Source organism: Oncorhynchus clarkii, chromosome 2, assembly GCF_045791955.1.
Source record: "Oncorhynchus clarkii lewisi isolate Uvic-CL-2024 chromosome 2, UVic_Ocla_1.0, whole genome shotgun sequence".
Lineage (NCBI taxonomy): Eukaryota > Metazoa > Chordata > Actinopteri > Salmoniformes > Salmonidae > Oncorhynchus > Oncorhynchus clarkii.
In genome coordinates, this window is record NC_092148.1 from 5,773,251 (window position 1) to 5,800,178 (window position 26,928).

The 26,928-nt window shown below is 44.7% G+C and overlaps 1 protein-coding gene and 1 pseudogene across 1 annotated transcript in view; both read right to left on the minus strand.

The window, feature by feature from the left end:
• Positions 1 to 26,902, minus strand: part of LOC139419015 (dynein axonemal heavy chain 11-like) — a 55,077-nt pseudogene extending 28,175 nt beyond the window's left edge.
• LOC139419611 (rap guanine nucleotide exchange factor 5-like) overlaps positions 26,105 to 26,928 on the minus strand; it is a 54,146-nt gene continuing 53,322 nt past the window's right edge. Inside the window, exon 17 of the mRNA XM_071169594.1 lies at positions 26,105 to 26,836. The gene's annotated coding sequence lies outside the window, so the exon portion shown is untranslated. The remainder of the gene's footprint in view (positions 26,837 to 26,928) is intronic.

Below are 26,928 nucleotides of genomic sequence, written 5' to 3' on the forward strand. Positions count from 1 at the left end.
GTTGTGACTGTATGAAGGGTATCCAGGCTTCGTAGAGCAGTTGGTGTCGGTAGGGCCTGGTGAAGTGACCCACGTAGGAGACAGAAGCTGAGGTGAGGAGAACATCACCACTCAGAGTCTTCGGCCTGGGGCCACCACTCCTTTTCTGACTGGGACACACACATAAACCAGGCTTCTTCATGACAATATACACCACCAAAAGCACTATGAAACGTAGTCCACAGTGTATGTATAAAATTACTTTTAGAATCAACTGAAAACTTGTTATATGCATTTAACTTCAAAGCACCTAAAATATTTCAAACTCTGGGATGCAAGGTTCATCTAGGCTGAAATATGTTTCCCCTCCCAGTCTATCAGCCAGACTAGAAAAACCTAAAGCAATAAAGTATACAACACTAATTCCACCAAACTGGCTTTGAAAGTTTTCCTGCAAATTCACTCAGCATCTATTTAGCGTCCAATTAATCCTTCCATAGTATGACCAGCTGTGACAGCCTGAACACGGTAAATCACGCCTGGCGTTTCTTCACAAGGGCCCATGGGGACAGAATATGTGGCATAATAAATTCCCAGACAGTTAAAAATCACTATAATTTTACCCTAATGCATTATGGGTTGTCTGTAATATCACTCAGTCTTGGGGTGAAGCGTTTTTAATTTCCAACAGCTGTTGAGCCTGTGAGGTAAGTTAATGATTAAATATAGTCTGATGTATTAGTCTAAACACTGTGGCTCCCAGATCAATGCCACAAAGACATATCATTTATCTTGATATGTGGAAAGGCCAAGCTGTCCCATGCTGGCCACATTTGTTTTGTTGAATAAGAAAGTAGAACGTGTGAATGTGGCCACGGCAGAAAAACATGGCTCCTATTGGATTTCACATTAACTGACCGACGTAAACATTTTGGATCCCCACTGGATCACTTTGTTTTAACATGCAACACCTGGACTTGATGTGAGTAGAATAGAAGACACTGTAGCCAAAATAGGAATTATCTAAAGAGCAGCATCAATTACAATGTATACACATCTATACGTGTACCGAATACACACACACACACACACACACACCCACCTCTTCAGGCCAGTCTGCTGCCCAGCTTGAGTGTACGGTCCATGCAGCCTTCCTGCCATCTCTCTTCTCCACTGGGCTGTGGGCCAGACAGAGACAGTTGCCCAGTTTAATGGTGCGTTTGCTGTGGTCCATCCCTCTTTCCCTCTCCATCCTCCCTGATCCCCAACAGGCTGGCTAGCCAGACCTGAAGCTCCATCCCCTCCACCACACTCCAGCCAGACACAGCCACATCACAGGGACATTATAACAAGTCCTCATCCAGATTACTGATACACTTCTGTCAACCCCACCTCCTGGTAGACAGCGTGCCTCGGGCTCTGTCACCCGTCTCTTCTATGCCAGAGGAGACACACTGATCCCTGATACACTTCTGTCAACCCCACCTCCTGGTAGACAGCGTGCCTCGGGCTCTGTCACCAGTCTCTTCTATGCCAGGTGAGACACACTGATCCCTGATACACTTCTGTCAACCCCACCTCCTGGTAGACAGCGTGCCTCGGGCTCTGTCACCAGTCTCTTCTATGCCAGGTGAGACACACTGATCCCTGATACACTTCTGTCAACCCCACCTCCTGGTAGACAGCGTGCCTCGGGCTCTGTCACCAGTCTCTTCTATGCCAGGTGAGACACACTGATCACTGATACACACTATATGGCCGAACAGTGCGTTGCTGGCTCAGGTATTTTCTTTTCCCATTGTCCTTTGCAGCATGGTTCCAGAAACGATGGTGGATGTGTAACCACTACCCGGCCCAGAGCAGCTGGGTTTGGCTCTATAGTGTGTATCAGGCATGACAGGACTGACCCCCACCCCAGCCCCTCCTCTCTGTACCTCTAGGCCCTTGACCAGCTGGTTGGCCTGCTCGATAGTCTGGTTGGTGTGGGTCACTTCCTCCTGGCACTGGACCTTGTCATCAGCAGCCTTCTCAAACTGGACTGTGAGGCTCTGTAGGTTGATATCCAACCCCTGTTAGAACCACCACAGAATCACAGATTAGATAGGCTTCATGAAAAGACAAGGCTGAGTGGCATATGATCGTTGTGAGAGCTGGCGATTTCAACCCAGCGTGTTATAATACAACACTTCTTACCTCCAGTTTCATCAGGTGAAAACTGTTGTTCTGATTAAAGAAGCAATACAACTGGCCTTCTTTAGACTAGTTGAGTATCTGGAACATCAGCATTTGTGGGTTCGATTACAGCCTCACAAGTACTCAACTGGCAGCTTCATTAAATAGTACCAGCAAAACACCAGTCTCAACATCAGCAGTGAAGAGACAACTCCGGGATGCTGGCCTTCACCACCAGACATGACTCAGCGATGTGGTCCTTGTAATACGATACCAGTGCCTGCAGGAGGTCATCACCTGGAAGCCACAGGGAGACATGTTTGCATCAAGATACAATACAAATTAATGTAGAAAGGGTGATGTATTGTTGTCAGTCAAGTGGAACACACCGCTTTTGACTGTAAAACACGTCTTGCACATGTTGATGATGTCACAAGGCAGACTATTGTCGGATTGGTTGATGGACTTGCTGAGCCAACATAATAAAGACAATCAAAGAACATTAATCTTCGAGCCCAGAGGATGGTACAGTGCAGTGGCGCTGGCTCCATTCAGAACTATATTCAAAGAGCCATCATCCAGCTGAATTGTCAGGATGAGACATGCAGGGTACATACAGGGTCAAGGCCAGACCCAGATTACACTGGTATCCCTCAGACAGACGATGATGTGATTGACACAATTCAAATCAAATTTATTTATATAGCCCTTCTTACATCAGCTGATATATCAAAGTGCTGTACAGAAACCCAGCCTAAACCCCAAACAGCAAGCAATGCAGGTGTAGAACCATGGTGGCTAGGAAAATCTCCCTAGAAAGGCCAAAACCTAGGAAGAAACCTAGAGAGGAACCAGGCTATGAGGGGTGGCCAGTCCTCTTCTGGCTGTGCCGGGTGGAGATTATAACAGAACATGGCCAAGATATTCAAATGTTCATAAATGACCAGCATGGTCAAATAATAATAATCACAGTGAACAGGTCAGGGTTCCATAGCCGCAGGCAGAACAGTTGAAACTGGAGCAGCAGCACGGGCCAGGTGGACTGGGGACAACAAGGAGTCATCATGCCAGGTAGTCCTGAGGCATGGTCCTAGGGCTCAGGTCCTCCGAGAGAGAGAAAGAGAGAATTAGAGAGAGCATACTTAAATTCACACAGGACACCAGATAAGACAGGAGAAATACTCCAGATATAACAGACTGACCCTCGCCCCCCGACACAAACTACTGCAGCATAAATACTGGAGGCTGAGACAGGAGGGGTCAGGAGACACTGTGGCCCCATCCGATGATAACCCCGGACAGGGCCAAACAGGCAGGATATAACCCCACCCACTTTGCCAAAGCACAGCCCCCACACCACTAGAGGAATATCTTCAACCACCAACTTACCAACCTGAGAGAAGGCTGAGTATAGCCCACAAAGTGACACAGTGACAGGTGGTAACCTTAGCCTTCCAGCTCCTCTGCTTGGGAACGAAGCCACACAGAGCCAGCAGCACCATCACCTCCACGTTGATCACCGCCGCCGGAGGGATTGCCGAACGATTTCAGCTCAGTCAGATTCACTAGTTATTGTAGAATATTATTTATTTATCAATGACTTACCTGGCTTTATGACAGTTGAATAAATCAATCAAGAACCATATACAACAAACCAAAAGGATCATTAACTTGATGAGTGATTTAGTACTGTAAATAACTGGTTCATTTACAGGTTGACTGGTTCCCTTATTAGATATGTGGCTTAGCTACAATTACTCTATAATCTATGACATGATTTGAGTATTGTACCTTGTTAAGAGTGTCCAGCACTGCAGTAACAGCTTGCAGAATGGGCTCTGCCTTGGCCAGGTCAGTCTGACAGTCCCTATGCTTCAGTGAAACCTCTGTCTGGATGACAAACAGCTGAACAGAGGACACAGACACTGTCAGCTAAGTCACTCCTTCAACTAAGAGGGCTTGATCTTTTTTTGTGAAATAGTGAAATAAGTGAAATAATAGACCTGGGTCAAAAACATAATGTCAAGTATTTGTCTTGATATTTGAGGTGCGCTTGATTGAGATTGGGGTTTGCACTTTTGGGACTATTCTATTGTCCATTACACCGGGTAGATCAAGCGCCACTCAAGTATTAAAAATGCCGTCTAGTAATAAAGATATTTGATATTTAATTAAGCCATGTCTGATTGGGTATTTAACAAGATGACCTGCTACATCTGCAGCCTCTCTCTGGTAGCTACATCTCAGTCTGCTGTCCAATCTAACGGACGAGAGATTCTGCATCAGCATACTTCAGGGTCAGATCCTCTTCTTGGGACGCAGGTTTGGCTTTTAGCTCCTTAACCTACAGTAAACCACACAGTCCCATAAGAGGATGCATCTCAGACTGCACCCTATTCCCTATCTAGTGCACTACTTTGGACCAGAGCACTACAGACCATTAGGAAAGTATTCAGAACCCTTGACTTTTTCCACATTGTGTTACATTACAGCCTTACTCTAAAGAAAAATCTACACACAATCAATCTACACACAATACCTCATAATAACATCACAATATCCCATAATGACAAAGCAAAAGCAGTTTTTTAGACATTTTTGCACATTTATTAAAAATGTAAAACTGAAATATCACATTTACATAAGTATTCAGACTCTTTACTCAGTACTTTATTGATGCACCTTTGGCAGTGATTACAACCTCGAGTCTTCTTGGGTATGACGCTACAAGCTTGGCACACCTGTATCTGGGGAGTTTCTCCCATTCTTCTCTGCGGATCCTCTCAAGCTCTGCCAGGTTGGATGGGGAAAGTCGCTGCACAGCTATTTTCAGGTTTCTCCAGAGATGTTTGATTGGGTTCAAGTCCGGGCTCTGGCTGGGCCACTCAAGGTCATTCAGAGACTTGTTCCGAAGCCAATCCTACATTGTCTTGGCTGTGTGCTTAGGGTCGTTGTCCTATTCGAAGGTGAACCTTCCCCCCAGTCTGAGGTCCTGAGCGCTCTGGATCTCTCTAGAATTTTCTCCGTTCATCTTTCCCTTGATCCTGACTAGTTTCCCAGTCCCTGCAACTGAAAAACATCCCCACAGCATGATGCTGCCACCACCATGCTTCACTGTAGGGATGGTGCCAGGTTTCCTCCAGACTTCCTCCAGACTCCAGACTCACTTGGCATTTAGGCCAAAGAGTTCAATCTTGGTTTCATCAGACCAGAGAATCTTGTTTCTCATGGTCTGATAGTCCTTTAGGTGCCTTTTGGAAAACTCCAAGCGGGCTGTCATGTGCCTTTTACTGAGGAGAGGCTTCTATCTGGCCATTCTACCATAAAGGCCTGATTGATGGAGTGCTGCAGAGATGGTTGTCTTTCTGGAAGGCTCTGCCATCTCCACAGAGGAACTCTGGAGCTCTGTCAGAGTGACCATCTGGTTCTTGGTCACCTCCCTGACCAAGGCCCTTCTCCCCCATTTGCTCAGTTTGGCAGGGCAGCCAGCTCTAGGAAGAGTCTTGATGGTTCTAAACTTCTTCCATTTAAGAATGATGGAGGCCACTGTTCTTGGGGACTTTCAATGCTGCAGACATGTTTTGGTATCCTTCCCCAGACCTGTGCCTCGACACAATCCTGTCTTGGAGCTCTATGGACAATTCCTTCGACTTCATGGCTTGGTTTTTGCTTTGACGTGCACTGTCAACTATGGCACCTTATATAGACAGGTGTGTGCCTTTCCAAATCATGTCCAATTAGTTGAATTTAACACAGGTGGACTCTAATCAAGTTGTAGAAACATCTCAAGGATGATCAATGGTAACAGGATGCACCTGAACTCAATTTCGAGTCTCATAGCAAATGGTCTGAATACTTATGTAAATAAGGTATCTTTTTTAAAATTGTAATAAATTAGCAAAAATGTAAAAAATATATTTTTTTCGCTTTGTCATTATGGGGTATAGTGTGTAGATTGATGAAGACATGTTTTTTATTTAATCCATTTTAGAACAAGGATGTAACGTAATAAAATGTGGAAAAAGTCAAGGGGTCTGAGTGCTTTCTGAAGGCACCGTACAGTATATAGAGAATAGGGTACCATTTGAGCAATACATGAATATCATCATACTTTGGATAAAGAATCTGATTCATGTCACGTCTGTGTTAATGATATTATAATACATCTTCTGATGGCATTTTTTTGCAATAAAAACTGATTCAATAAATGGAAATCCAATGTTGTACTCTCTGCAGCAATAGCTATAAAATGTGATTTACATTCATTTCAAGGTTTATCAGCAGCATTCAATCAGTGTAAAGGCAAAAGGCATTATACAAATGTGTTACTCAAACCTCCTCTGATCTCGTCCCACAGCCTTGAGGTTCTGATATTAACATAACGTTAAAGGCTGCCTCTCAAATGGCACCCTATTCCCTACATTCCAAATGGCACCCTATTCCCTACATTCCAAATGGCACCCTATTCCATACATTCCAAATGGCACCCTATTCCCTACATTCCAAATGGCACCCTATTCCCTACATTCCAAATGGCACCCTATTCCATACATTCCAAATGGCACCCTATTCCATACATTCCAAATGGCACCCTATTCCCTACATTCCAAATGGCACCCTATTCCCTACATTCCAAATGGCACCCTATTCCATACATTCCAAATGGCACCCTATTCCATACATTCCAAATGGCACCCTATTCCATACATTCCAAATGGCACCCTATTCCATACATTCCAAATGGCACCCTATTCCATACATTCCAAATGGCACCTTATTCCCTATATAGTGTAGAGGACCTGGTTGAAAGTAGTGCACCATAGGAAATAGGGTGCCATTTGGGACGCACTCAGACTCCTATCAGAGCGGCAGTAGTCTGGAGCTTCTGAAGGCTGCTGACGAGGCGCTTCATCTTCCCACGGATCTGAGACCAGCTCTTCCCCAGGAACTTACTCTACAGGATGATCTGCTGGAGAAAGCTCTTTTGGAGTGGTGTAATTGTACCTCTTCTCATCGCGCCGGGTATTTTTCACTTGCCTGGTTGACACTGGTGTGAACATAGGCCATGAAAAGACTAATGGATTTCTGGACTGCTGGCTGTAAAAATAAGCAGAGGTGGTGGGGCGGGGGGGGGGGGGGGGAGAGCATAGCTGGGGCGCTCTGGATTGAGTGGAGCTTAACGTCCCCAAGCTGATGGGCCCTGAAATATTATCTTCATAAATTCTGAATTCATCTACAAGTTTTGCCATTTTACTTGGCCAGCCTCGACTTACTCAATCTCAAATTTAGGGGCAGCTAGCAGGACTGATTAGGCTTTGAAACCACTGGGAAAATAATGTGTTTAAGGCCTGTGACATGCAGTGCATAACGCAGAGGCTCTGTTTACATTATCCCTCATGTCCTTCAACTTTCTTTTACACAGTACTCTACTGCACACAGTGTAGAAGCTACAGCACAGCCCTACTGACTGGGTATTTATCATAGTGCTGCTCAATGCACCACCATGTCACAATTAATCACATGCCATTAGCGATCAATTAATGCAAAAACAAAGTGGCACATTGAACAGGGCTAAAACCTGAACATCACTCACAAAAGGCCATTGTACATGATCCAGGAACCAGTGGGGAAAATCATTAGTAATTAAGATCTGACATAATGTCTTTTGACAAAGTGTTGCATGTTCAGTTGAGACGCGGAGCAACAAAGTTCTCATTGATTTCCTAGTTCATCCATTATTTGTGGCTTGTGCATTTTTTAAACTCCATATAATTTAACATTTATTTAATTGTGTTTTGCTACTTCTTTAACAAGACAAACATGTTTAAATATTTATCACTTTATATGTCATTTCTCACAAATAATTATTTGATTTCAGGTTTCAACTTCTCATACAAGGCAGACATATTTCCATATTTTCCTTTGATGGATGCTTTCAGCGCTGCCAGACTCAAGTGCTTGGAGTTGAGGCCAGTGACCCTGTGTTCAACTGTTGGAAGTGGGTCATTCTGATCATACAGCTTTGGAGTAACACATTGTACTGGAGAAAAGGTCAGAACCATTGCCACGTGCACACACACACACACACACACACACACACACACACACACACACACACACACACACACACACACACACACACACACACACACAGAGAGAGACACACACACACACACACACACACACACACACAGAGACACACACACACACACACACACACACACACACACACACATACACTCCTATAGTCTTCTCCCACAGCTCCCCACAGCATCAGCATGTGAAGGCCCTTCTTGTTAGTGCGGTGACAGCTGTGCCTCCTGAGAGGGTCGTCGTTACCGTATTAATCACTCTGCTCTCATTAACATAAATGATCCTGGGTAATGATCGTTCCACTGCCATGAGGGAAAACAATGATACGTCTACTCTGCACACACACACACACACACACACACACACACACACACACACACACACACACACACACACACACACACACACACACACACACACACACACACACACACACACACACACACACACACACACACACACACACACACACACAGCAGTCATCTGCCATGCGAGCAGCCATTTGTCAGTAGCTCAGTGAGTCTCAGTGGAGAAGTAATGATGAGGGATCTATGGTAAAGTTAATACAGCTGCACTGCTGTAATTACAAGATGTTCATTAAAAGTCTAACTGACTAAGTCTTAAACCCTTTACGAGTGTCATTAGGAAGGACATGGCCAAAACACACTACAGCACAGTGTAAACTGTTGTTCTAATCTAGGACAGTAATTACAACTAACTATGTCTAACCTGTATAGCAGAATGCTGTTGTCAACCTGACTGTACTGTATGTAGCTCCTTCCTTGTGTATTTTATTTCATTAATCTCTCATTAAGCTCGTAAGAAAGCAGTTCACGGTAAAGTCTACACCAGTTGTATTCCACGCATGTTAGAAAATGTCATTTGATTTGATTTGATTTTAACATAGACCACAGAGAAAAAAATCCAGATCAAAAACACCATCACATCAGTACAACTACACGGCCTTGTGGTGTCATTCATCTACTGGAACAGACCTGAGCTGTGTAATACACCATCACATCAGTACAACTACACAGCCTTGTGGTGTCATTCATCTACTGGAACAGACCTGAGCTGTGTAAAACACCATCACGACTACACGGCCTTGTGGTGTCATTCATCTACTGGAACAGACCTGAGCTGTGTAATACACCATCACATCAGTACAACTACACGGCCTTGTGGTGTCATTCATCTACTGGAACAGACCTGAGCTGTGTAAAACACCATCACGACTACACGGCCTTGTGGTGTCATTCATCTACTGGAACAGACCTGAGCTGTGTAATACACCATAACATCAGCACAACTACACGGCCTTGTGGTGTCATTCATCTACTGGAACAGACCTGAGCTGTGTAAAACACCATCACGACTACACGGCCTTGTGGTGTCATTCATCTACTGGAACAGACCTGAGCTGTGTAATACACCATCACATCAGTACAACTACATGGCCTTGTGGTGTCATTCATCTACTGGAACAGACCTGAGCTGTGTAAAACACCATCACATCAGTACAACTACACAGCCTTGTGGTGTCATTCATCTACTGGAACAGACCTGAGCTGTGTAAAACACCATCACATCAGCACAACTACACAGCCTTGTGGTGTCATTCATCTACTGGAACAGACCTGAGCTGTGTAATACACCATCACATCAGCACAACTACACAACCTTGTGGTGTCATTCATCTACTGGAACAGATCTGATCTGTGTAATACACCATCACATCAGCACAACTACACGGCCTTGTGGTGTCATTCATCTACTGGAACAGACCTGAGCTGTGTAATACACCATCACATCAGCACAACTACACAGCCCTGTGGTGTCATTCATCTACTGGAACAGACCTGAGCTGTGTAAAACACATTTCACATAGTTTCGAAAATCACTCAAAATGAATGATGAATTTTGTACCCGTTTTGAATTATTTGGAAGAAATGGAAAACAGGCTGAACCCAGGCCTGGTAAAGAAGACTACAGACTGAACCCAGGCCTGGTAAAGAAGACTACAGACTGAGCTCAGGCCTGGTAAAGAAGACTACAGGCTGAACCCAGGCCTGGTAAAGAAGACTACAGACTGAACCCAGGCCTGGTAAAGAAGACTACAGACTGAGCTCAGGCCTGGTAAAGAAGACTACAGGCTGAACCCAGGCCTGGTAAAGAAGACTACAGACTGAGCTCAGGCCTGGTAAAGAAGACTACAGACTGAACCCAGGCCTGGTAAAGAAGACTACAGACTGAGCTCAGGCCTGGTAAAGAAGACTACAGACTGAGCTCAGGCCTGGTAAAGAAGACTACAGACTGAGCTCAGGCCTGGTAAAGAAGACTACAGACTGAGCTCAGGCCTGGTAAAGAAGACTACAGACTGAGCTCAGGCCTGGTAAAGAAGACTACAGACTGAGCTCAGGCCTGGTAAAGAAGACTACAGACTGAGCTCAGGCCTGGTAAAGAAGACTACAGACTGAACCCAGGCCTGGTAAAGAAGACTACAGACTGAGCTCAGGCCTGGTAAAGAAGACTACAGACTGAGCTCAGGCCTGGTAAAGAAGACTACAGACTGAGCTCAGGCCTGGTAAAGAAGACTACAGGCTGAACCCAGGCCTGGTAAAGAAGACTACAGACTGAGCTCAGGCCTGGTAAAGAAGACTACAGACTGAGCTCAGGCCTGGTAAAGAAGACTACAGACTGAGCTCAGGCCTGGTAAAGAAGACTACAGTACCTTGTTGAAAGTGTCCGGTACATTTAATGAAGCTGTCTAGTAGCTACCAGGCCTCACCTCAATGTCCTCAGTCACCTGGATGAACCTGAGGCTGACAGACTGCAGGGCCTCAGGGGGCCAGCGGTGGAACCAGTCCATGGTGGTGCAGTGGACCAGGGCAGGGAAGAGACGGGCCCTGAGACGCAGGGCACTGCCCACAGGAGACAGACACAGAACCAGCTAGAGAGAGACACCATCCGCATGGCAGGAAGAAGGAAGTGAGGTTCAGACAGACATGGACACATGGCAGGCACCCTATTCCCTATTTAGTGCACTACTTTTGACCAGGCCCCATAGGGAGGCCCATATGGTCCTACTATGTTCATTGCGGTTGCATCCCAAACAGCACCCTGTACTTCACAAAGCCATGAACATACAGGCCCTGGGAGAGACGGGGCTCTGGGTGGCTAACCACCAGACACTTTTGGCAGACATGGTAAACACACAGACACATACAGTATGTGCACATTGCCCAACACAGACATAAAAGGATGTATGCCCAAATGCACATACTGTATGACAACACACACGCAGTCATAGACCACTGACATGGCAGATGCAACCAAATAGGAAACATCCTCTTTTAATAGAGTGAGACAAACTGGCAGCCTGTCCATTCTACCTCCCTCTCTCTTTCCCTCTCACTCACATTCCTTCCTTCCATCCTTCCTCTCTTTCTCCCCCCCCCCCCCCCTCTCCCTCTCTTTCCATCTCTCGCTCTCTCCTTCTCTTTCAGTCCGTTGTGGGGCATGTCTGACATGTGCAGTGAGCCACAACCTGAGTTTGGATCTAACAGACAGGACACCCCAGTAGAGGCCTGTCGGGGTCCATGGATGGATTAGCTGGACCTGGAACATGTGCACTGTCTGACTCTTTCTTTCCTCTCCTTTAGCCACCTGTGTCTCTGTCGCTCTGGCAAGGCATCTAACCATAACAACCATTCAACAGGGCACAATTCAAGGAGCCGTGTCTTAACTGACTATCTCCCTCTAGATTCTGAGGGGAATTTACAGGAAGCAGACTACCTACAGGTTAGAAAGAGTCAAGTGTCTTACTGAACTGGACCTTGAGTTTGAGTCGGACTTGGTCGATGAAAAACCTCCAGCAGTCGTCTCTGGTGTCCAGCAGGCCCAGCCCCTGGACCTCGGTCCTCCCCCTGCTACAATACCATCCACCTCCTTCACACTGAACAGGTCAGAGACCTCACCTGGGGAAACAGACTCACAGTCAACACCACCAACGAGACAGGAGAGGGAGGGATTGATTGATAACTGTAATTCCCAGTTACTTGCAGGGTCAGTAGAGAACACAGTAACAGTCAGGGTCAGTAGAGAACACAGGAAAAGCCAGTGTCAGTAGAGAACACAGTAACAGTCAGGGTCAGTAGAGAACACAGTAACAGTCAGGGTCAGTAGAGAACACAGTAGCAGTCAGGGTCAGTAGAGAACACAGTAACAGTCAGGGTCAGTAGAGAACACAGTAACAGTCAGGGTCAGTAGAGAACACAGTAACAGTCAGGGTCAGTAGAGAACACAGTAACAGTCAGGGTCAGTAGAGAACACAGTAACAGTCAGGGTCAGTAGAGAACACAGTAAAAGCCAGTGTCAGTAGAGAACACAGTAACAGTCAGGGTCAGTAGAGAACACAGTAACAGTCAGGGTCAGTAGAGAACACAGTAGCAGTCAGGGTCAGTAGAGAACACAGTAGCAGTCAGGGTCAGTAGAGAACACAGTAACAGTCAGGGTCAGTAGAGAACACAGTAAATATCAAGGTCAGTAGAGAACACAGTAGCAGTCAGGGTCAGTAGAGAACACAGTAACAGTCAGGGTCAGTAGAAAACACAGTAACAGTCAGGGTCAGTTGAAACAGAACACAGTAACAGTCAGGGTCAGTAGAGAACACAGTAACAGTCAGGGTCAGTTGAAACAGAACACAGTAACAGTCAGGGTTAGTAGAGAACACAGTAACAGTCAGGGTCAGTAGAGAACACAGTAACAGTCAGGGTCAGTAGAGAACACAGTAACAGTCAGGGTCAGTAGAGAACACAGTAACAGTCAGGGTCAGTAGAGAACACAGTAACAGTCAGGGTCAGTAGAGAACACAGTAACAGTCATGGTCAGTAGAGAACACAGTAACAGTCAGGGTCAGTAGAGAACACAGTAACAGTCAGGGTCAGTAGAGAACACAGTAACAGTCAGGGTCAGTAGAGAACACAGTAACAGTCAGGGTCAGTAGAGAACACAGTAACAGTCAGGGTCAGTAGAGAACACAGTAACAGTCAGGGTCAGTTGAAACAGAACACAGTAACAGTCAGGGTCAGTAGAGAACACAGTAACAGTCAGGGTCAGTAGAGAACACAGTAACAGTCAGGGTCAGTAGAAAACACAGTAACAGTCAGGGTCAGTTGAAACAGAACACAGTAACAGTCAGGGTCAGTAGAGAACACAGTAACAGTCAGGGTCAGTAGAGAACACAGTAACAGTCAGGGTCAGTAGAGAACACAGTAACAGTCAGGGTCAGTAGAGAACACAGTAACAGTCAGGGTCAGTTGAAACAGAACACAGTAACAGTCAGGGTCAGTAGAGAACACAGTAACAGTCAGGGTCAGTAGAGAACACAGTAACAGTCAGGGTCAGTTGAAACAGAACACAGTAACAGTCAGGGTCAGTAGAGAACACAGTAACAGTCAGGGTCAGTTGAAACAGAACACAGTAACAGTCAGGGTCAGTAGAGAACACAGTAACAGTCAGGGTCAGTAGAGAACACAGTAACAGTCAGGGTTAGTAGAGAACACAGTAACAGTCAGGGTCAGTAGAGAACACAGTAACAGTCAGGGTCAGTAGAGAACACAGTAACAGTCAGGGTCAGTAGAGGACACAGTAACAGTCAGGGTCAGTTGAAACAGAACACAGTAACAGTCAGGGTCAATAGAGAACACAGTAACAGTCAGGGTCAGTAGAGAACACAGTAAATATCAAGGTCAGTAGAGAACACAGTAGCAGTCAGGGTCAGTAGAGAACACAGTAACAGTCAGGGTCAGTAGAAAACACAGTAACAGTCAGGGTCAGTTGAAACAGAACACAGTAACAGTCAGGGTCAGTAGAGAACACAGTAACAGTCAGGGTCAGTTGAAACAGAACACAGTAACAGTCAGGGTTAGTAGAGAACACAGTAACAGTCAGGGTCAGTAGAGAACACAGTAACAGTCAGGGTCAGTAGAGAACACAGTAACAGTCAGGGTCAGTAGAGAACACAGTAACAGTCAGGGTCAGTAGAGAACACAGTAACAGTCAGGGTCAGTAGAGAACACAGTAACAGTCATGGTCAGTAGAGAACACAGTAACAGTCAGGGTCAGTAGAGAACACAGTAACAGTCAGGGTCAGTAGAGAACACAGTAACAGTCAGGGTCAGTAGAGAACACAGTAACAGTCAGGGTCAGTAGAGAACACAGTAACAGTCAGGGTCAGTAGAGAACACAGTAACAGTCAAGGTCAGTTGAAACAGAACACAGTAACAGTCAGGGTCAGTAGAGAACACAGTAACAGTCAGGGTCAGTAGAGAACACAGTAACAGTCAGGGTCAGTAGAAAACACAGTAACAGTCAGGGTCAGTTGAAACAGAACACAGTAACAGTCAGGGTCAGTAGAGAACACAGTAACAGTCAGGGTCAGTAGAGAACACAGTAACAGTCAGGGTCAGTAGAGAACACAGTAACAGTCAGGGTCAGTAGAGAACACAGTAACAGTCAGGGTCAGTTGAAACAGAACACAGTAACAGTCAGGGTCAGTAGAGAACACAGTAACAGTCAAGGTCAGTAGAGAACACAGTAACAGTCAGGGTCAGTTGAAACAGAACACAGTAACAGTCAGGGTCAGTAGAGAACACAGTAACAGTCAGGGTCAGTTGAAACAGAACACAGTAACAGTCAGGGTCAGTAGAGAACACAGTAACAGTCAGGGTCAGTAGAGAACACAGTAACAGTCAGGGTTAGTAGAGAACACAGTAACAGTCAGGGTCAGTAGAGAACACAGTAACAGTCAGGGTCAGTAGAGAACACAGTAACAGTCAGGGTCAGTTGAAACAGAACACAGTAACAGTCAGGGTCAGTAGAGAACACAGTAACAGTCAGGGTCAGTTGAAACAGAACACAGTAAGCAGAGCTGGTTGTTCTGTTTTTTTTACTCCAGTCCTCAGCCAAGTCCACCTACACTGTAGAGCCTAGGAGTGTGTTCACCAGGAAGCCAACAGAAAAAAAGGCGTAATGAAAGGGGAAGAGGTGTTCCCTCGTGTGCCACAATAAACACAACCCAGATAGACAGTGGAAACACTTTATTGGAAGCTGATTCTCTAACTATCTTCAAGCAGTGAAAGTTGAGGTGTAATCTGAAAATACACATTCAACACGATGGTGCTCATTGAAGAATTTGGAGGTGTCCAAGATCAATGAAGTGGCTCATCACCATGACGCTGCAGAAAGAGAGAGAGAGAGAACTCTGTTTTGGGTCCCAAATTGCAACCTATTCGCTATATAGTGCGCTATAGGTCCTGGTCAAAAGTAGTGCACTACATAGTGAATTAGGGAGCCGTTTGACAGGCAGATGTGATCTTTAAACAGATGATTAAAGGGATAAGGCCTCACCAATGAGATATTTAAATATTTTACAGGGCTCCTTAATAGCATCTGACAATGATTCCTGTGGGAGGAGAGAGAGAGAGAGAGAGAGAGAGAACAGGACTAGATGAGATCAATACAACTGCTAGCAGCCAGAGGGGTATTGATCCTAGAGAACTGTGTCTAAAAGAAACATTGATCTCTCTTAATGAATCACAGACGTTTTGCATTATTATTCTCCTGTGGTGCGGTTCACCGCACAATATGGCGGACTGTGATTGGCTGGGATAAAGATATTTATTATAATACAGGAAGTTTTTCTATTGACAGATATATGTCTCTTGGTGTTGAAATCCTGCTCTGCCGCGTGATATCTATTCACATATTCATTGCAATAACTTATCATGCCTAAATAATCTACTATAAATTCTGTCAGGCTTTACATCCATTATTAATGACTATGTTAATCATGATGACCTCTCATACCAAGAAGACCTTCTGTGTTTACCTTGAGGTTCTGTGTGGTGTAGGCCTTCCTCGGGGTGTGTGTGTGTTTACCTTGAGGTTCTGTGTGGTGTAGGCCTTCCTCGGGGTGTGTGTGTAGGTTTACCTTGAGGTTCTGTGTGGTGTAGGCCTTCCTCGGGGTGTGTGTGTGTTTACCTTGAGGTTCTGTGTGGTGTAGTCCTTCCTCGGGGTGTGTGTGTAGGTTTACCTTGAGGTTCTGTGTGGTGTAGGCCTTCCTCGGGGTGTGTGTGTGTTTACCTTGAGGTTCTGTGTGGTGTAGGCCTTCCTCGGGGTGTGTGTGTGTTTACCATGAGGTTCTGTGTGGTGTAGGCCTTCCTCGGGGTGTGTGTGTAGGTTTACCTTGAGGTTCTGTGTGGTGTAGGCCTTCCTCGGGGTGTGTGTGTAGGTTTACCTTGAGGTTCTGTGTGGTGTAGGCCTTCCTTGGGGTGTGTGTGTGTTTACCTTGAGGTTCTGTGTGGTGTAGTCCTTCCTCGTGGTGTGTGTGTGTTTACCTTGAGGTTCTGTGTGGTGTAGGCCTTCCTCGGGTGTGTGTGTGTGTGTGTGTTGACCTTGAGGTTCTCTGTGGTGTAGGCCTTCCTCGGGGTGTGTGTGTGTGTTTACCTTGAGGTTCTGTGTGGTGTAGGCCTTCCTCGGGGTGTGTGTGTAGGTTTACCTTGAGGTTCTGTGTGGTGTAGGCCTTCCTTGGGGTGTGTGTGTGTTTACCTTGAGGTTCTGTGTGGTGTAGGCCTTCCTCGGGTGTGTGTGTAGGTTTACCTTGAGGTTCTATGTGGTGTAGTCCTTCCTCGTGGTGTGTGTGTGTTTACCTTGAGGTTCTGTGTGGTGTAGTCCTTCCTCGGGGTGTGTGTGTAGGTTTACCTTGAGGTTCTGTGTGGTGTAGGCCTTCCTCGTGGTGTGTGTGTGTTTACCTTGAGGTTCTGTGTGGTGTAGGCCTTCCTCGGGTGTGTGTGTGTGTGTGTGTGTGTGTGTGTGTGTTGACCTTGAGGTTCTGTGTGGTGTAGGCCTTCCTCGTGGTGTGTGTGTAGGTTTACCTTGAAGTTCTGTGTGGTGTAGTCCTTCCTCGGGGTGTGTGTGTAGGTTTACCTTGAGGTTCTGTGTGGTGTAGGCCTTCCTCGTGGTGTGTGTGTGTTTACCTTGAGGTTCTGTGTGGTGTAGGCCTTCCTCGGGTGTGTGTGTGTGTGTGTGTGTGTTGACCTTGAGGTTCTGTGTGGTGTAGGCCTTCCTCGTGGTGTGTGTGTGTTTACCTTGAGGTTCTGTGTGGTGTAGTCCTTCCTCGTGGTGTGTGTGTGTTTACCTTGAGGTTCTGTGTGGTGTAGGCCTTCCTCGGGTGTGTGTGTAGGTTTACCTTGAGGTTCTGTGTGGTGTAGTCCTTCCTCGGGGTGTGTGTGTAGGTTTACCTTGAGGTTCTGTGTGGTGTAGGCCTTCCTCGTGGTGTGTGTGTGTTTACCTTGAGGTTCTGTGTGGTGTAGGCCTTCCTCGGGTGTGTGTGTGTGTGTGTGTGTGTGTGTGTTGACCTTGAGGTTCTGTGTGGTGTAGGCCTTCCTCGGGTGTGTGTGTAGGTTTACCTTGAGGTTCTGTGTGGTGTAGTCCTTCCTCGGGGTGTGTGTGTAGGTTTACCTTGAGGTTCTGTGTGGTGTAGGCCTTCCTCGTGGTGTGTGTGTGTTTACCTTGAGGTTCTGTGTGGTGTAGGCCTTCCTCGGGTGTGTGTGTGTGTGTGTGTGTGTGTGTTGACCTTGAGGTTCTGTGTGGTGTAGGCCTTCCTCGTGGTGTGTGTGTAGGTTTACCTTGAAGTTCTGTGTGGTGTAGTCCTTCCTCGGGGTGTGTGTGTAGGTTTACCTTGAGGTTCTGTGTGGTGTAGGCCTTCCTCGTGGTGTGTGTGTGTTTACCTTGAGGTTCTGTGTGGTGTAGGCCTTCCTCGGGTGTGTGTGTGTGTGTGTGTGTTGACCTTGAGGTTCTGTGTGGTGTAGGCCTTCCTCGTGGTGTGTGTGTGTTTACCTTGAGGTTCTGTGTGGTGTAGGCCTTCCTCGTGTGTGTGTGTGTGTGTGTTGACCTTGAGGTTCTGTGTGGTGTAGGCCTTCCTCGTGTGTGTGTGTGTTGACCTTGAGGTTCTGTGCAGGCCTTCGTCCTGACGGAGACTCCAGGATATAAATGACCCTACAGCTGTGGATGAACACAAAACATGCTAAACTCTATTGTCTTGAAAAACACTTCCTGAAAAGGATGTTCCATGATCCTGCCTCCAAGACAACTGAGGTTACCTCATTGATAGTACTTCTGAATACCTACAGAAAAAAGTTAGTTGACTCAATTCTGCTCTGTTTGGAAAAAATTCTGTTTGCTTATTTTCAACCTTATACATTTCTTTGTGTGTTTAAAAGATGTAAAAAAAATTGAAGCAATTCATCTTCATCTTTAATGACACATAATTTTTGTGAAAACACTTTTACAGTGAGTTTATTATACTACCCGTTTTATAATACAGTGGTTCCCAAACTAAGGGTCGGGAGTCCAAGTTGGTCACGGGAGGATTTATTTTTTTCACACATTTTCGGTATGAAAAAAACACTTTCAGTGTAAATTGACGAAATGATGAAAAACCAAATAGAAAGTGTGTACAAAGATAATGGAAGTCGGAAGTTTACATACAGTAAGTTGACTGTTCCTTTAAACAGCTTGGAAAATTCCAGAAAATTATGTCATGGCTTTAGAAGCTTCTGATAGGCGAATTGACATAATTTGAGTCAATTGGAGGTGTACCTGTGGATGTATTTCAAGGCCTACCTTCAAACTCAGTGCCTCTTTGCTTGACATCATTGGAAAATCAAAAGAAATCAGTCAAGACCTCAGAAAAAAAGAATTTGTAGACCTCCACAGGTCTGGTTCATCCTTTCCAAATGCCTGAAGGTACCACTCTCATCTGTACAAACAATAGTACGCAGGTATAAACACCATGGGACCACGCAGCCATCATACCGCTCAGGAAGGAGACGCATTCTGTCTCTTAGAGATGAACGTACTTTGGTGCGAAAAGTTCAATCAATCCAGAGCAACAGCAAAGGACCTTGTGAAGATGCTGTAGGAAACAGGTACAAAAGTATCTATATCCACAGTAAAACGAGTCCTATATTGACATAACCTGAAAGGCCGCTCAGCAAGGATGAAGCCTCTGCTTCAAAACCGCAATAAAAAAAGCCAGACTACGGTTTGCAACTGCACATGGGGACAAAGATCGTACTTTTTGGAGAAATGTCCTCTGGTCTGATGAAACAAAAATAGAACTGTTAGGTCATAATGACCATTGTTATGTTTGGAGGAAAAAGGGGGAGGCTTGCAAGTCGAAGAACACCATCCCAACCATGAAGCACAGAGGTGGCAGCATCATGTTGTGGGGGTGCTTTGCTGCTGGAGGGACTGGTGCACTTCACAAATTACATGGCATCATGAGGTAGAAAAATTATGTGGATATTTTGAAGCAACATCTCAAGACATCAGTCAAGAAGTTGGTCACAAATGGGTCTTCCAAATGGACAATGACCACAAACATACTTCCAAAGCTTAAGGACAACAAAGTCAAGGAATTGGAGTGGTCATCACAAAGCCCTGACCTCAATCCCATCGGAAATTTGTTGGCAGCACTGCATCGCAGTGCTAGCTGTGCCACCAGAGACTCTGGGTTCGCGCCCAGACTCTGTCGCAGCCGGCCACGACCGGGAGGTCCGTGGGGGCGACGCACAATTGGCCTAGCGTCGTCCGGGTTAGGGAGGGTTTGGCTGGTAGGGATATCCTTGTCTCATCGCGCACTAGCGGCTCCTGTTGCGGGCCGTAGGCAGTGCACGCTAACCAGGTCGCCAGGTGCACGGTGTTTCCTCCGACACACTGGTGCGGCTGGCTTCCGGGTTGGATGCGCGCTGTGTTAAGAAGCAGTGCGGCTTGGTTGGGTTGTGTTTCGGAGGACGCATGTCTGTCGACCTTCGTCTCTCCCGAGCCCGTACGGGAGTTGTAGCGATGAGACAAGATAGTAACTACTAACAATTGGATACCACGCAATTGGGGAGAAAAGGGGGTAAAAAAAAACATGTTGGCAGAACTGAAAAAGTGTGTGCGAGCAAGGAGGCCTACAAACCTGACTCAGTTACACCAGCTCTGTCAAGAGGAATGGGCCAAAATTCAACCAACTTATTGTGGGAAGCTTGTGGAAGGCTACCCGAAACGTTTGACCCAAGTTATACAATTTAAAGGCAATGCTACCAAATACTAATTGAGTGTATGTATACTTCTGACCCATTGTGAATGTGATGAAAGAAATAAAAGCTGAAATAAATCATTCTCTCTACTATTATTCTGATATTTCACATTCTTAAAATAAGGTGGTGATCCTAACTGACCTAAGACAGGGACGTTCTACTAGGATTAAAAACTGTTTACCTATTGCAGATTCAGTCTTCCCAGCCTGGTGCAGGTCTACAATTTTGTTTCTGGTGTCTTTTGACAGCTCTTTGGTCTTGGCCATAGTGGAGTTTGAAGTGTGACTGTTTGAGGTTGTGGACAGGTGTCTTTTATACTGATAATAAGTTCAAACAGGTGCCATTATTACAGGTAATGAGTGGAGGACAGAGGAGCCTCTTAAAGAAGAAGTTACAGGTCTGTGAGAGCCAGAAATCTTGCTTGTTTGTAGGTGACCAAATACTTATTTTCCACCATAATACAAATAAATTAATTAAAAATGTGATTTTCTGGATTTTTTTTCTCATTTTGTCTGTCATAGTTGAAGTGTACCTATGATGAAAATTACAGGTCTCTCTCATCTTTTTAAGTGGGAGAACTTGCACAATTGGTGGCTGACTAAATACTTTTTTGCCCCACTGTAGTTGGCTATTCTGAATTATTACATTTCTTTAATTAATACAACAACTGTAGACCTTACTGTGAAATGCTGAATACAACAACTGTAGACCTTACCGTGAAATGCTGAATACAACAACTGTAGACCTTACCGTGAAATGCTGAATACAACAACTGTAGACCTTACCGTGAAATGCTGAATACAACAACTGTAGACCTTACCGTGAAATGCTGAATACAACAACTGTAGACCTTACCGTGAAATGCTGAATACAACAACTGTAGACCTTACTGTGAAATGCTGAATACAACAACTGTAGACCTTACCGTGAAATGCTGAATACAACAACTGTAGACCTTACCGTGAAATGCTCAATACAACAACTGTAGACCTTACCGTGAAATGCTTACTTACAAGCCCTTAACCAACAATGCAGTTTTAAGAAAATAGAGCTAAGAAAATATTTACTAAACAACTAAAGTTTAAAAAAAAGTAAGACAATAAAATAACTATGAGGTTATATACATGGGATACCGGTACCGAGTCAATGTACAGGTTAGTCAAGGTAATTTGTACATATAGGTAAAGGTAAAGTGACTATGCATAGATAATAAACAGTGAGTAGAAGCAGTGTAAAATCAAGGGTTGGGGTGGGGGGGCTCAATGCAAATAGTCTGGGTGGCCATTTGATGAATTGTTCAGCAGTCTTATAGCTTGGGGGTAGAAACTGTTAAGGAGTCTTTTGGAACTAGACTTGGCATTCCGGTACTGCTTGGTGTGCGGGAGCAGTGAGAGCAGTCTATGAAATGGGTGCTTAGAATTTTTTTGGGGCCTTCCTCTGATACTGCCTGGCATATAGATCCTGGATGGCAGGAAGCTTGGCCCTTGTTTAGTTGGGGTACGAGCCATCTGGGGTAAAACGCGTTGTCGTGCCCTCTTCACGACTTTCTTGGTGTGTTCGGCCCCTGATAGTTTGTTGGTGATGTTGGTGATTGTTGGTGATAACAAACTAGGATTTTAAAAAGTACTTATGTATATGTTATATAAGCAATAACTGACATACTTTTCTCTGTATGAATTTTTGAATTACTTTCAGTATTACACCAATGTAAATGAAAATGTCAATATGAACAAGGAGGAATTTAAGACAATATTTACTTGTTGGTGTACATGAATATGTTTGAATTACTACCCAATAGGGAGCAGGATTTGTCGGGAACTTATGCCTCTATTTGGACCATGTAATTCAGTATGGAGAGCATATTTCATTGGAAGGTCAGCTAACTGAATGATACACAATAGCGTCTGGAGCAGAGTCCCAGGCCTGGCATTCCCAGGAGATGTGTGCACGGCGCCTATTGACTTCTAAAGGAGCTGCGTTTGACATTGACCTTTTAGTACACCAGAGACAGAATACTAACAGACTGGTGTGATTCATTCAGGGCATGGCGATGTAGATCCCACTGATACCTCTCTATGAAGAGCAGCTACAGATTAGACCAGCCCTCCTTGATTTCTCTATGCTCTGTGTTATAGAGTCTGGTTATCAAGCTCTCTGGACTGAATTAAACCACACCAACAACAACAAGATCATGTGATCCAGAGAGGAGGGGAAATGTAGCAAGTGAAGTTGACGTTCACGATGAGCTAGATTAACTAGATGAACAAACAACAACAACCCATAACCCAAATATTCTAAACGTGGGGTCAGTAGTTTGATTGTACTGTCATTGAGTCACAGACAGTGTCCCAAATGGCACCCTATTCCCTAGATAGTGCACTCATTTTGATCAGGGCCCATATGGGGCTTATATAGAGAATAGTGTTCCCTTTGAGGTGCACCAAAGCCCCCAGGCGGGAGGTATAATGTCAGTGTTGGTGATGGATCTCTCTGGAGCTCTACTGTATGTGTTATGATGAAATATCCCCCAGGGTTCACAGTCAAGGTTCTAATCGTATTCTCACCCAGAGAGGATTTTTTATTTTTTATCTTCACATAGAAAAGAGCATGCAGCTCCACAGAGATTAAACTAGTAGCCCATGCAATTTTGATAATCAACTATATATAACTAACCATTTCAGAATGTTCAGTTTAAAGATGATCAATATTATTGTTTGACATTGCTGATGTATACGGGGTGTTGTGGCTCGGGAAGGTGGGAGGTGGTGGAAAAATCACAAAGACGCCTCAAGCTGATGAGATGACAGTTGCCTGCTGCAGATAAAGACTACGGCGTCTGTTGGCCTTGTTCCTTAGTACTCCACTGCAGCCATTTGTATCTCAATATCAAAATCATTTCTGAGTAACATTTACGTACCTTATTTAAATGGTCAAAAATAAACAAAAATAGATTCTTACCGTCTTAGCAAAATGCAATTTCTCAAGCAATCATTTTGCTAGGACTGTCTGGGAGTGGTCTGAGAGAGGGTCATAATTGGAGGAGCCTAATGGGAGGGATGTGTAACCTGAAAATGTCCTGTTATTGGCAGAGAGGAGGACAAACTCTTTGTTATTGGTCTATTAACTTATACAGCATGGTGATGTCACCAGGTGGTCCAAAAAACCCACCCAGCCACACAAACTGACATTTCAGGAGGTCTTTTCAAACAGCTCTTTCACTAAAAGTTAATTATCATAATTCTCCCAATTTCACAGTATTATTCCAACCTCATAGTGTGGAAATATATACAAAATCACAAGTAAAATCTAGTTATTGACTGCACTGGGCCTTTAAAAATCACACACCTGTGTGAAACGGATATGACTGACGCACATTTTGTGTTGTTAAACTCATTAAATTACACACTTCTATGAGCACATTCACCAATTAACGTCACCACGGTAATCTTTAGTTGGAGTCCCACATAGAAGGATTCTGTCTTCTCACCCGGCACCCAACGCACTCCGACGCAAATAGCTGTTGTCTTGCACTTAATTCCTTCCTGGGAGCCAAAGTGGCTTCTACACTGTCAGGCTACAACAACAGAACAGCCAGCAGATGGAAGATTGATTCTGTGGGTTTGTTGTATCCTCCACGGGGATGTGAAGCCTTCCCTCCGCGCTCTAGGGCTGTGTCCCAAATTGGCTACCTATTCCCTCCCTACATAGTGCACTACTTTGGACCCGAAGTAATCCAAAAGTAGTGCACTATATAGAGAATAGGGTGCCGTTTGGGACACAGCCTAGGTCTTCATCTGCCTCCTCTCTTCCCCCCATTAGCGTGCGGCGGCGGCAGCTAGGCAGTGATTATGTGACGGGAAAATGAGGGGGTGCCCAGGATGTTGGGGAGGAAATGGCAGGGTGTACAGCCTGGCCCAGCAGGGGGAATGTCATAGAGAGGCATGTTAAAGGCCACACAGGGCACCTGGTTAAGGCCAATGAGGGCATCGGGCTGGGGCACAGATGCTTTTAGGGAACTGGAGTAAAGCTGGTCTTGTTTGTTGTTGTACTAGGCTCCATGCAAAGTGAGCAGATAGTGATATTTGATAGATTTTTGTTTGGTGAAAGAGCAACCTTGAGGATGAGGACTGAAATTTTAAGGCATTATTTCTGAGAGAGCATGTTGTATTTTAGTTACGAAACATGAAACAAAAAAAAGTTGTTTTAAAAATTTTTTAAAAGTTAAGTTAAGTGTTAAGTGTTGACGTCAACGTCTGTGTTCATCGCTTGACCATGAGATAGTAGTTTCAGATTATGAATCAGCGTGAAGGAACCCTTTGCACATGCGCAGACGCTGTGCGACGGTGAGAACGAAGTCTTGCATCTCACTCGTCTCAGTTCTGCGGTGCCTCTGCATTTCTCTGAGTTTAACTATGTATCCACACGTCTTTCCAAAGAAACTCAACACACTGTATTCATACAACAAAACATTTCATTTATTATTTAACTTTTCAAAATGACTGTGAGAAATGAAAAGCATAAAGAGCGATGAGAGAGAAGAGCAGTGACTTGGTATTGCTTTTGTTTCCCTTTCTGAAATAATATTTGTTAGTACATGCTGATTTGGGCGTTGTAGCGACCTGTAGAAAAGCACTACTTCACAAGGAAATGCTTTTTGTTCCATGCATATTATACTTGGTGGTCGATCCATGGCTTTACCACGTCATGCAGACCAGGTCCTGACCTATTGGAACCCCACGGCAGGTAAAAAGGACACAAATGATACCCTATTCCCTACATAGTACACTACCTGGTCAAAAGTAGTGCACAACGAGCAAATAAATAAGTCTATTATCATAATAATAAATACTTCTCCAAATCTCCGTGTCCAACCAGGGAACGCACAACATACTACAGTATATAGATGGAATCTATAGTACATGACCTGCCTCAAAACACTATACACACCATAGATACAGAAGTGTTTCATCTCTGTGATACACACATTACACATCAGGGGAATCCACAACAGGAGAACTGGTGGTGCTACTGAAGAACCTCTATATCAGGGTCTGATTTATTTTCTAAACCACTGAAACATTCACCAAGAGGATTCTCTAGAACAGGACACAACATCCTGCAGGTGGATGGCTCATAAACATGTACAGTTTATTAGCCATTTCTATAAGATTAACTAATACTGCCACTGAAAGAAAAAGGCAAAGGCGTTTTAACTGGACAAGAATGTTCAAAGGCAAAAGTGTTGACTTGGTGTATTGCTGTTTCTTCATAGTGCAGATACAGAGACATGACAGGCAAAGGATCTGATGCCTCAAGCTACGTCTCTGATTGTCCACAGCTAAGACCAAACATCTAAGTCCACCAGCTAAGTCCATAACTGTGACATAACCCTTCTACTACTGTTGAGGATGGTTTATTACATGATCTGTAACTGTAACATAACCCTTCTACTGTTGAGGATGGTTTAATACATTATCTATAACTGTAACATAACCCTTCTACTGTTGAGAATGGTTTATTACATTATCTATAACTGTAACATAACCCTTCTACTGTTGAGGATGGTTTATTACATTATCTGTAACTGTAGTATAACCCTTCTACTGTTGAGGATGGTTTATTACATTATCTATAACTGTAACATAACCCTTCTACTGTTGAGGATGGTTTATTACATGATCTGTAACTGTGACATAACCATTCTACTACTGTTGAGGATGGTTTATTACATTATCTATAGCTGTAACATAACCCTTCTACTGTTGAGGATGGTTTATTACATTATCTATAACTGCAACAAAACCCTTCTACTGTTGAGAATGGTTTACTACATTATCTATAACTGTAACATAACCCTTCTACTGTTGAGAATGGTTTATTACATTATCTATAGCTGTAACATAACCCTTCTGCTGTCGAGGAAGGTTTTATTACCTCACACTTTACTCTGAAATATTTTGAATGATCTTTTTTTCAGTATTTGGAAGTGACATTTATGCAACACACACACACACACACACACACACACACACACACACACACACACACACACACACACACACACACACACACACACACACACACACACACACACACACACACACACACACACACACACACACACTTTTCAATATTGTTGTTTAAATCCATTTAGCTTAACAGCAGTCTAGTGTGTGGTGGTCATGCACTGGAGGTCTGTCAAGTGTAGTGTCCTGGTGTTCAAGTCCCCAGAAGGTTGATGCTTTCATTCATTGTGTGTAGATAGATAATCAGGAAGTGGTCACCTGTTTGGAAGCAGATAACAACAACCTGAAGCTATCAATACAGAGTGACTGAAGCAGGGTCCATATTCATAAAGAGTCTCAGAGTAGGATCACTGGTGTAGTGGAGGGTAAACGCAATGTACCCACATTTTTGGGGGAGGGTCCCAGCAATGTACCCACCTTTTTGGGGGAGGGCCCCAGCAATGTACCCACATTTTTGGGGGAGGGCCCCAGAAATGTACCCATCTTTTTGGGGGAGGGACCCAACAATG